The sequence below is a fragment of the Mastigoproctus giganteus genome, chromosome 11, assembly GCF_048544385.1.
Source record: "Mastigoproctus giganteus isolate SK-2022 chromosome 11, ASM4854438v1, whole genome shotgun sequence".
NCBI lineage: Eukaryota > Metazoa > Arthropoda > Arachnida > Uropygi > Thelyphonidae > Mastigoproctus > Mastigoproctus giganteus.
The window spans coordinates 177018438-177031849 of record NC_143585.1 but is presented as its reverse complement, the minus strand read 5'-3'; positions in this window follow the sequence as shown (position 1 = coordinate 177031849).

Genomic DNA, 13412 nt, shown 5'->3' with positions numbered 1-13412 from the left:
CAACTGACCAACTTGTGAGCTCCAAAGGAGATGATACAAATACTTCAGACAGTTCTCGCGGAAAAATATTGAGGTACACTTTTGTTTCTTATTGCGGAATATCACGAATTTATTTACACTTCAAAATGCTGTACATTTGATTGTGTGTGTGTGTGTGTTTATTCATTCGAGAGTTCATTTGGAGGGGAGCATGAAGAGAAGTAACTTTTTCTTATGCAATTAATGAATGTAAATAAAGGAGGAATTCTCGCTTTTCGTTGTAGCATATGTATTCCACCACGACTTGTTCGTGTACGTACGTCACTTGAGATTATTAAAAGACACAATGGACTGATGACTTCGTTATTATCCTAAAGGTTTTATTCTCCTCCCCCGATCTTTGCACGAACTTCTTTCCAGACTTAAACGAGCCGTGCTACTTCTTCCCTTCCAAACTGAACGTTTATTAAATTTTCTGTCTCAGTTCGCTGGCCTGGGTTCATCAGCCTTAGCATTAAACAGTTAACAGTAAATAACTCAATTTGACAGTGTCTGGGGATGGTGGCCGCGTCTTAAATTAAATTTAGTCATCTTACGTCATTAAAAACGCTAGCGATAATGTATCCGAGGATGTGTTAAGGACAGAAAAAAGGCAATCGGTTATTTATCTCTTCACCTTTGCCACGAAGAGACTGAATGTTTAATTCTTATCGACTGACTTCTGTTGGCGCTCCACGAGTCAACTCACGGCGTTCAGAGCACCAGTGCATCCTCATTCGGAAACTGCTTTTATATGGAAATTGTCGATCGTGTTAAGTGAAAGAGCCCTGTCCACATCACTTAGTGTCCCTCGAGAGAAGCTATTTAGCAGAGCACCACTATGAAGCGACAAAACCAGATTTCCAGGCGCACGGGCATGCTTGATTAACCGCCGCTTCGCTGTCTCCAGGGTTATTCCTCGGCTGTTGTGCATACTACCAACGAACCTACGAAATACATCCGAACAAAACATTAGCGGGGAAAGCGCTTTTTTACAGTTATTTACGGGCTGGTAGCCACCTGTAATCTGAGATGTGGGCGCTCAACATCTCCCTGGAAAGTCCTGTTATGGTGCCAAAGAGGATGACGTTGCTTTATTGGGAAACAGAGGGACGGATGCCGGAACAGAACGACCGTATTCACTCTCAATGACCACCACTTTGATTTTACCGAATCTGTTCATACATTACCGGACATTGATTGAAATAATTTTCCAGCAGTCAATGAGAAAAAGCTGAGATTTTTTTTTTTTTCTTACTGACTGTTGGGCTGACTTTTCGTTCAGAGACGAAGAAACAGTGGGCTTTGATTTGACATTTAAATGTTTTAAAAAATACATTTTATTTAGTGCCAAACAGTTCTTGAAATGATGTAACACACAAAGTGACAATTAAGAATTGAGTTAGAGCAAAGGTCTGAGGGAAGTGCAATAGGAAGGCGCTGGAAGAGCGGTATTTGTAACTTGCAGTTAATCGGTTAATTGGAGTTTTCAGAAACAGTACAGCAAATAGCAGACTCCTTCAACCAAACTCTGCAGGAAATGGAAATTTGTCCGAGCAAACTGGGCAAAATTTCAGTCATCAATCTCTCTTGATGAGGAAAAAGATAATATAACAGGTTACATCATATCTCCTAAAAGTGACAAAGGACACAATTCCATTATCAAATACCTCGGGTCGAAAGCATTATAATTACTGGTGGAATGAGGAATGCACAAAAGCAACGAAAGCAAAAATTAAACCCTGGAATTTATTTCGGCAATGCCCAATCACAGTCAACCTCCTTAATTATAAGAAGTTAAGGGCAAGCCAAGAAAGAATCCGTTTTTGCATAGAGCTTTAACAGAAATACTGATCCGAAAATCATATGGAAAAAAATTAGACAGGTATCTGATAAGTTTCCTACCATACATTCTTCAATCCTCTCATGGGACAGGCAAGATCTATCCAGTTCCTTAGATATTGCTGATGCTTTGGGCAAAACTTTTGTTGAAATCTCAGCAGCATCAGCCTACACTACATCATTCCAACGAATTAAAAACACCAGAGAAAAAGCATGCTACTAACTTTCAAACTACCCGCCTGCTTCCCTACAACAAACCTCTGCATTATTCTGAACTTTTGCATTCCATTAAAACAGCCCACAATGGTGCTGCGGGCCAGATGGGATTTATTTATTCTGTCGTGCTACAACATCGTGATGACAAAGCTTTGCGCTTGCTCCTGGGTTTTTATAATAGTATATTTTTAGAAAATGTTTTTTCCAGCTTCTTAGCATAACTCTACTGTTTTGCCATTCCTAAAACCTGGGAAAGATCCATATAACCCCCAGAGCTATAGACCAGTATCTCTCTCTCTCTCTCTCAAGCTGCCTGAGAAAAAATTGTCCGCAGAAGATTCATCTGGATCATTGAATCAGAACATTTAATGAGCCATAGTCAGTATGGCTTTGGTAAAAATAGGTCATGCTTAGATCTTATGGTCAAGGCTGAATTCGCCATTCGAAATGCCTTTGTTAAAGGTGAACTTCTTGTAATGGTTTCAATAGATATAGAGAAGGCTTTTGACACCACCTGGTGGCATGGCATACTTAGTGATCTTCACTCTCTTAGTCTGCGAGGTAACATTCCTATATTTGTTCAGAACTTCCTAGATACTTCAGAACTTACTAGATCATTTCAAGTTGAATGCCCTTTGCAACGTTCATGCAGGAAGGTGTTCCACAGGGATCAGTACTGAGAGCCACTCCTTTTGCTCTTAGAATACATTCGATCACCACACAGCTTCCAAATACAGTTGAGACAGACTTAACTTTATGCAGATGACCTTTCCACCTCCTGCCATTCCCAAAACATGAGGTCTATTGAACGGCAGCTTCAGATATAACTTAATAAAATACAACAGTGGGCCAGCCTCAATGGCTATCGGCTCTTGCATTTCCTATACATTTTTGAAGGCAACGCAAAATTCATCCTGATCCTGAAATTCAAATCTATGTTTCTGTCCCAATCACTATTAACATCAGATTTTTAGGATTAATCTTTGACAACAAGTTAAATTTTATAGACCATATTAAAAATGTACCTACTTGCTGTCTAAAAAAGTTAAACATACTCAGAGGTCTATCCTCCCAAACATGGGGCGCAGATCGTACCTCTGTGCTTCGGATATACCAGGCATTCATCAGATCCCATCTTGATTATGGAGTTCCCAGCTGTGATTCAGCCAGATTGAGTGCATTGCGCTGGCTTGATCCAATTCAGCACAGTGCTTTGAGGCTTGCACTTGGTGCTTTCAAAACATCACCAGCACATAGTCTCTACATTGGTGCCCACGAGCCCCCACTAACTTTACGTAGGAAAATACTACAGTATAATGGGCCTATTTATTTATTATAAAGTATAAATAAGTCATATAATTTATGATTTCTTTCATATATACTTCATGTACTATACCATACATCTGAAATCTGGTCCTCAGTACCTGCCTCTCTGCTTAACTGATTTTTGGCGAGGGAATACTGGATTCTGCGGAGGCTGAACCGTCTGGGAGGGACCCGTTCACCATCTCCAAATCTATTCTTCTAGTCGATCTGGGCATGACCCCCTGGAAGCTCATTGTTAAAAAAAAAAAAAAAAAAACTGTCCACATTCTCTAAGCTGCTAACCTGTCAGATTGATGCCCCATCGATAGTGGATATTATCTCACGTCCCAAACCAAGCAATAGAAACCACCAGAGCAGGCAACGTACACTTAGGATGAAGCTCACTATCCTGGACTCCCTAAAAGGAATATTCCTGTGTAACATGATTTAACACCTTCTCCATAGATCCAAAGAAGTTTGGCGGCAGTAACAGTACCACCATCCATCTCAATTGCTGATTGGGCTCGATCAGTGCTATCATCCCCACAGCAGTCATCTACAGAAAAATGTGAAGTAACTTGTGCTGGCTATACCCCCATGCTCAGCAAATATGGATATTGATTCTGGTACCCTACAGGATGAGCCAATACTAGATTTACATGCAGAAGATATATGGAAATTGGACGCCCCACTTTTCCAAAAAAAGAAAAGATGAAACTAGATCGATGCAAACAGGTAGGATATAAAAAACAGACAGAACTATACACAATTCCTAAAACTAAATAATGCAGAACACTATACAATGGAACTGTAGAAGTCTACAAAGCAATAATTTTGATATTGATGAACTAATCAAACAGTCCAGTTATCCTATGCCTGCAAGAAACCAATCTAACCCAACAAGTGACTCCAGTGAACATAAACCATAGTGTCTATCAACAGGACAGAAACAATACTTATTCTACCAAGAGGAGGCGTAGCCATAATTGTCGACAACAAGGTTCCTACAAAACAGATCCCTCTGCAGACCACATTAGAGGCTGTAGCAGTACGAATTGATTTGAGTATTATGTTAACCGTAGTCTCTCTGTAACTTTTCCCAAACAAAGAATTTACTGTGAAAGAGCTGGAGGAACTTATAAAGCAGCTTCCATCTCCTTTCATTCTGCTAGGAGATTTCAATGGGCACCACCCTATGTGGGGATCTCCCCAGACAGACAAAAGAGGAAAACTCATTGAAACAGTTATTGATAACCAGAATCTCACATGATTAAATACTGGTGCTGACACCTATATCCTGTAAGATTTGAAATCTTACAAAAATATCTTTTTTTTTTTTTTAATAAAGACTTTGAAAGTTAGTTTGTTTTTATTAATTAAGAAATAGGAATTCTTGCTGCTAGTTAATAAGAAGTAATATCGTTTGAGTTCAATAATAGGATTTTTCAGCATGGAATATAAATTTAATGAGCAGTAAGTAATAAAAGCAGAGCCATTAGCCATCTACTTCCGTTATAAGCAGGGGAACTATTGTAAAGCAGCATGGGTCCAAAGAACAACAGACAAATTAAGCTTTATGCAGGGTCGAAATAGTAGGGACAGTTTACTTCGAACAGTCGCCAACAGGAAGTGGGTTCTTAAAGAGCACACAAGTTTCCAAAGATAGATGCTGTGGTCACTAATGTCATTTTTTGTGGTTTTGGAACGCTATGGGGACAAAGCCGTTATATGAGAGGAGAAGAGTTGTTTTCTGGATGTTCGGCAAACATCAAAGGGCACACCGGATGGAGCAGATCCAGCAGGTTGTAAAAAGGGAGTATTGATCACGTGCTACTGAGCCGGCGGAATAAGTTTTCCAACAAATGGAATGAAAAAAAATCCGAAAGGGATATAGGATTGGAAGGAGTCACTGAGAATAGGCGTGGCGAAATCGGGAGCAAGATGAAGGAAAAGGAAGTGAAAGGATGGGAAAGGGACACAAAAGTTGATTTTTGTTGGCGTGAGTGAAAATGGCTTAGGAGGACACAAAGTTTAGATTTTTGTGGGTGTGGGTTAAAATGGGTTAGTCGGTCAGAGCTGAGCAAGTGCTGACCAGTATAAGAAAGTAAGTCGGGCAGTCCAGATGTGTACAAAAGTATAGGACAGTGTAGTACTGTAGTGTAGTGTACTGGGAATAGAGTAGTAAGAAAAAAATGGAGGGGAAAGGAAGTGTCGCTAGCAAATGCGTGTGACAAGTAAGTGGACGAGGAGAAAGTGGAACATAGTCAATGTTAGCTCTTTGGAAAGTCTAGGAGTTGGGAAGAAATAGTGAAAGACAAAACGAGTCTCTCACAAGAAAAAGGTAAATCAAATCTGCCGTTAAGATCAAGATTCCTGAAATCTTGGAAGACAAAGTGCTGAACCGGATGTAATCGGAACGCCGACCGACATGAGAGTAGCCATTCTGGAACAGAAGAAGTGCATCAAGCGGGCCGAAATCTGCCTGGCAGCCCTACTACCCGTGCCAAATTCTTCGAAGATAGTAAGACGCCGCCCAGACAGTGAAGATAAGCAGTACCTAACCGGAAAGACGAAAGGTGACGCCCCACAGAGTTCTACAAGTAAGTGGCTGTATTGTAGTAGTACCTTCACGCACACACAAAGAACTGTAGGAACCCTGAAATTTGATTAGCAGGACTTTAAAAAAAATACTGTGACATATATACTAGAAATACCTAATTGTAATATATTTGTTATTTTGGTTTTAATATACTAGGATTAAACATATGTAGAATGGAATTGATACTTCTTGTTAATGGTATTTAATTGACGTGGTATTAAATATATGTAGGAAGGAATAGGGTGGAATTGATGTTTCTTATTAATGTATTTAGATGATGCAGTATTAAACATATGTAGAAAGGGATAGAATGGAATTGATATTTCTTACTAATGGTATTTAAATGATGCAGGATTGAATGTATACAGAAGGGAATTGAAAGGGATTGATATCAGCTAGTAATGATTTTAACTGATGTGTGATTATGATATATATACACACACACATGTAGGTGAGACTAAATCATGTTGTCTTATGTATGAGTTAATTATTTTGGTTTTAATACACATGTAAATATGTATAATAAACTGAATTTTATATACAACATTGTGTGTGGTTTTTTTTTTTTTTTTTTTTTATTGTTCTGAGCACAAGCCTATCCGAAGGGGATTAAAAAAACCTAAGAGCTTTTCCCTTTGAACTTAGAATTTTCTGTGAAGTTAATAGTCAGATGCGCAAGTGGGGAGTTATTGCAAAGGGGAACTAATCACAAGGGGATAGATAAAGGTATATAAGAAAAAGGATATACAAAATATAATATATATGTAATAAAAAAAGCTTTTTAAAATCCCCACAATCCACTTTTCCACCGGAATATCTACAGCCATAGACTTACCAATTTGTTCCCAATCATTCAGTGGTCAGTCTCAAATAACCCACTGAACAGCGACCATTACCCGATTATTTGCAAATTGGAAACAAACAGAACCTCACATATAATCAGCTCCATAAAATGGAAATTCTCCAAAGCAGATTGGAACGAGTTCACCAATGATGATCAAGTTGTTAAAAACCAGCCTATTGATGATGTTACTAACCATATTACTAAACAGATAATAAAGCTGCAACCAGTACCATACCCAAAGCCACAATCGGTCCTCATAGATATGCCAATATTTGGTGGAATGGTGATTGCCGTGATGCTAAAAATTAACGGAATAAGGCATGGAATCTTTTTCGCAAGCACCCCCAAAAAACTGACAACCTAATTAATTTTAAGAAACTCAAAGCCAAGGCACGTTACGTGCAGAAAAAAGCAAAAAAAGACTCTTGGATCCGGTTTGCTTCCACCATCACTAAAAATACAGAAAGTAGAAAAATATGGAACAAAATAAAAAAGCTAAATGGAAAATACCTCCCAGAACTAACGCCTATTCTAAGCTGGAAGGGCAAAGAGTTTTCCTCTTCAAGGGATATTGCAAATGCCCTGGCAGAATGCTTTTATCAAATATCAGCATATGAGCCTGCCTTCAAACAGCATAAAGCCAATGCAGAAGAGTATAAACTGAACTTCCATAGAACAGCATCTCTCCCATATAACCGACCTCTTACGTTATTGGAACTAGAGAGCTCCCTAAACCGGACAGCTAATTCTGCACCAGGGCCTGGTGGAATATACTACACGATGCTTAAACATCTAAACAATCAAGCTCTGAATTCACTATTGACATATTTCAACCGGCTATTCTCAGAAGGTTACTTCCCTCGTTCTTGGCGCCAATGAATAGTCTTAGCCTTTTCCTAAACCTGGAAAGGATCAGTCAGATCCACGAAACTATCGGCCAATATGTCTTAGCAGTTGCCTTGGTAAGATAATAGAAAAAATGATTTATGCTCGATTAGTCTGGTTTCTGGAATCTTATTCGGTAATGGACAAGAATCAGTACGGTTTACGAAAAATCGGCCAACTCTAGACATTATGATCAAGGCAGAATCCAACATACGGAATGCTTTTATCCGTAGAGAATCCCTTCATGGTCTGCCTGGACATTGAAAAAGCTTTGATACAACTTGGCACTATGGCATTCTTCAAAATCTCTATGCCACAGGATTTCGGGGCCAGCTACCGTTAATCATACAGAGCTTTCTCCAAAATAGACCATTTCAGGTACGTTACTGCAATTCATTGTCCCAAATAGTTGTCCAGGAAGAAGGGGTCCCACAAGGATCAGTTAGTGCGACGTTCTTTGCAGTTAGGCTGAACAATGCAACAGAGAATATTCCGCTTAATGTCGACATTTATCTATATGCAGACGATCTTACAATATCCTGCCATTCGCAAAATATGCGCTCCATTGAACGCCAACTGCAACTTTTTAATAAACAAAATAGTCACGAGCATCCCACAATGGCTATCGCCTCTCCAGAACAAAAACAACTGCTATTCACTTTTGTAAAAAGCGCCAGCTCCATCCGGATCCTGAGCTAAGGTTAGAAGCCCAACCAATACAACACAGCAACAATATCCGGTTCTTAGGTCTAGTACTGGACACTAAACTTACCTTTCAGGCGCATATAATGCAAATGAGAACCCAGTCTATGAGAAAGATGAATATTCTCAAAGTTATCTCTTCTATGATATGGGGAGCCGATCGCTTCACACTTTTACACTTATATCGTACTTTAATAAGATCTCGTCTAGATTATGGAACTCCAGTTTATGACTCTGCACGTAAGACAGTATTAGCCGGGCTCAATTCAATCCAGCATAATGCCCTCAGGATTGCTTTAGGAGCCTTTAAGACATCCGCAGTGCAAAGTTTGTATATAGACACGCCAATGAATCCCCACTACACCTTAGGAGAGAAGTATTGCTCCTTAACTATGCAGTCTAATTACATAGCCTCCCATCTGGACATCTGTTTGAACCTCAGTGGGAAAATCTGTATAAAATAAACCTAATTAAAACAAACCTGCTGGTATCCAGTTACAAGAGCTAACCAAACATTGGAACATCTGTCTGGGAAACATCTCTCAAGCTGCAGATGTAGTACATCACCATGGGCAATGTATATATCTCATTGCGATAACTATTTTCTTTAGTGGGGAAAACACTCCCTATCAAACCACAATCTTAGACAGTTACATGCGGACCATGCATTTGACCAATGCTCAGTCTTCAGATATACACGGACGGATCCAAAACTGATCTATCCGTGGGAGCTGCAGTAATCAGTCCTGCATCCACTGTTTCTGTAAAATTACCATGTGAATGCAGTGCATTTACTGCTGAATTATATGCAATCAAAATGGCTTTAAATCTCCTTAATGATCTTCTAAATATCCAGGTCATAATATACACAGACTCTTTTAGTGCAGTGAATGCCCTACAGGAAAAATCATCTCATCCACTTCTCACACAAATCGGATGACAATTATGTCACTTCAATAAAAATAAGCTGACTGTCACGTTCTGCTGGATACCCAGCCACGTTGGAATTCCAGGAAACGAGCGTGCAGACGAAGCAGCAAAACACCCCACTTGCTTTGATTCCATCCCAGTTCCCTATTCTGACTACAAGCCAATCATACGAAGGATATGTACTGAGATGTGGTCTGAAATGTGGCATAATCAGATATCTAACAAACTTCTTGAAATAAGACAAAACCCACAGCTAAGGTGATCTAGTTCTCGATTAATCAGGCACGAAGAGGTCGTGCTTGCAAGAGCACGAATTGGCCATACGCACCTTTTTTTTTTTTTTTTTTTTTTTTTTTTTTACTGCTAGAAGAAGAGCCTCCTCTCTGCTCGCATTGTAGTTCCATTCTTACAGTGAAATGTATTATCATTGAATGTGCACACTACTATTCAGCTAGAATTGAATGTTTCAGATCTTTAATCAACTCACAAAAACCCTTGCAACTAGCTCATATACTTGGAGATGATGCCAATTTATCAGAGCTGTTTAAATATCTAAAAATGATAAACGAAATATATACAGTCACTTCTAGAACAATTTCTTTCATATATTGATCAACACTCCAAAGTTATAGGCGCATCTTGCCCATAGCAGCCCTTGCGCCAATAAACTCCACTCCAACAACAACAGCCAAAGAAGTTTGGAGAAAATAGAAGACAAGCTTATGGATGAAATCTGGACCAAATCACCAGAACTAAAATCTGAGCTTTATTTTTATCAAAAATGTAAATAATTTAATGTAAAAATATATTTTAAAAGAAAAGTAAATTGAAATGAGAGAAGAAATGAAATGGAGGAGGACAACTTGTATTTTTAATTAAAATGTTAATTTAATATCAATTTTATTTTAAAGTTACTGCTATTAAATGAATATAATTTTTTAAACAATGTCATTATTTTAAATATCAAAAAAATTATAAAATTGTACGCTGTATTTAAAAAAAATATATATATATTTGTACACCCTTCTAGCCCACTGGCTGTTCATGGGATGAACCTAAGGTTAATAAACAGATGATGATGATAATAATAACTTCACGAAGCTCACACTCAAAGATACGAGTATATTGATTTTTCTCCAATTTATACAGATGGCTCTAAATCCAACTCCAACGTTGGAGCAGAAGTAGTGTTCCTAAATACCACTATTTCAGCATCCCTTCCGTCTGAATTCATTATCTTCTCAGCTGAATTATATGCAATTAAACTAGCTTTACAAAATGACTGTTCTGACTGTGCTTTAAAATCTGTTATTTACACTGCTATTTATTTACTGCTGTTATTTTACACGCAGCTCAATCATGGCTTTATGTAATTCCTCAGATAAAGTTCACCCTGTTCTAGGAGAAATAAGAAGCATATTACAACAAATGGAAGAACGCCATGAACTAGTCACCTTCTGTTGGATTCCGGCATTTTGGCAATGAACTGGCTGATAAAGCTGCAGAAAATCCAACTACCTTAGACGTACCTAATATCCCTGTTCCGCCTTCAGATTATGCAATAACCATTCAGACTGCGTGCTTGTCAGAGTGGACAGCACTCTGGCACTCTCAAACTAAAAATAAACTCTTTCAATTTAAACATTGTCCGAAAATTTGGCGCTCCAGTATCCGTACATCAAGACTAGAAGAAGTAGTCCTTTCAAGGGCAAGAATAGGTCATACTCACCTGACCCACCTTCATTTACTAACAGGTTGTGCCAAATGATCCGCCACAGCGTCCACTTTGTAATATAAATCTGTCTATTAAATGCATTCTCACTGACTGCCCCTACTATAAACAAGATAGAACTTTCACTGGTTAATCTTGGTAAACCAATAACTTTAGAGAATCTCATTGCAGACAATGCGGATTTTTTCAACTTCCTAATGCAAACTGCACTTTTAATCAATTCTGACTATATGAAACCGGCCCCGGGTGCCAAGCGTTTCCGTGGCCAAGCGATTCTTGCGTGTGTATAAAGCGATTTTCCTCCAAGTGACAGAGTTTTCCTTGTTTTTCTCTTAGAATTAAAATTTTCTGTTAAGTAGCTCTACTTACTTAAAAACACTAAGAAGAGAGCCCAGAAGAAGGCAAGTACCTTTTTCTTTAATTTAGCTAGCCGTACTAACTTACTAACTCTACGCTTGGCCACCAAGCGGCACTGCTCCTGCCTCCCCGTGGCGGGGCCGGTAACCTGGGTGGTAAAGGCAAACCCCCAGGGCAAAAAGGAGCGATCATGGATAAAAATCATTATCCAAACTTAGAGCCTTTGAGCTCAAGAGCGGAAGATTCTAAACCTGACCATGACTCAAGTCAACCTAAAAGACTGCGAAGAGAAGCAGAATGTCATGACGATTGCCCAAACTTCCTGGTGATCCATTCCCTATCTGCCCAACCTGTGGGTAAGTTGTCACCATTCTTAATTCAGAAAATCTTGGAGTCAATTGCTGGATCACCAAAAATGGTTAAAAGACTGTAATCCGGAGACCTTCTGATTGAAACAGCCACCTCTAAACATTCTGAGCGGCTGTTAAAAACAACAACATTTGGTGGGTTGACAGTAGAAATTACTCCCCACAAAACTCTAAATTCATCAAAAGGTGTCATCAGCGAGTGGGACCTAATTACAGTCTCCGAAGAAGAACTACTCCAAGAACTCAGCAGTCAGAAAGTAGTAAATGTAAAACGGATCATGACGAAAAAAGATGGAAATCTTACTCCAACAAGATCCATCATTCTGACATTTAGCACTCCAGACTTACCATCCTCTATTAAAGCTGGTTATTTAAACTGCCGGATTCGACCATACATCCCGAATCCTGTTCGTTGCTTTAAATGTCAGAAATACGGCCATTCCCAGCAGGCTTGTCGCGGGGAAGCCACATGTCCCATCTGTGGCTCTAAAGATCACACCCAAGCGGATTGTTCAGTCAAAACTCCTGTTTGTCCAAATTGCAAAGGAAGCCATCCAGCCTTTTCCAAAACTTGTGAGCTATGGATAACAGGAAAGAAAATACAAAAATACAAAATTGAAAATAAAGTCACGTTTCCTGAGGCACGTAGACAAGTTATGTCGACCATGCCTAGTGGTCGTTCTTATGCAGCTCGAACTAGAAACTTTGTTTCTACTGCAGCTCAAACGGATGTATCAGTTCCGCCTAATACCTCTCTAGCGAATTGGCTTAAAGTTACACTTTCAACCTCTAAAAAAGATAATCCTCCGAAAAAAACTAGCGAAGCCACAAATACTCCAATCAGTATTCCTACTCATACCCCATTAGTCTCAGTTGAAAAAGAACAATTAAAATCTCACTCAGTCTCAAAAAAAATGGAATCGCCTACCAATAATATGGATGTAGATGAGCTGCTAAGTAACGAGGAGCCCATTCTAGAACTCCATGCAGATGACACCATGGATATTGGACGCCCCACATTCCCAAAAAAAGACCGGAAGAAATGTCCCACGAACAAAAAACAGTCAGACGAATCATCCTCAGCTAAATCTAAATAATGTATAACATCATACAATGGAACTGCAGAGGACTAAGTAGTCATTCTGATGACTTAAGGGATTTACTAGCTCAATTCAATCCCATAGGTGTATGCCTACAGGAAACTTTCTTGTCACCCCAAATTTCACCAAAATTTTCAAATTATGTGATGTACAGACGAGATAGGAGTTCAAACTCTCCTGCTCGGTGCGGAGTAGCTATTCTTGTTAACTCCGACATTCCATCCAGGCCGATCCAATTGAGAACCACTTTAGAAGTTGTCGCAGCTCGTATTGCAGTTGGTATTTCAGTTACCCTTGTTTCCATCTATATTTCACCATCTCTACCATTTCCGCATTCAGAACTTGACAGCCTGATTTCTCAACTCCCAACTCCAATTTGTCTCTTTGGTGACTTTAATGGACATCATCCATTGTGGGGGTCTACTACAATGGATAGAAGAGGCAAATTGATGGAGGAATTCATGAACAATAATGATCTTAATTTATTAAATTCTGGATCTCCTAACACCTAGCA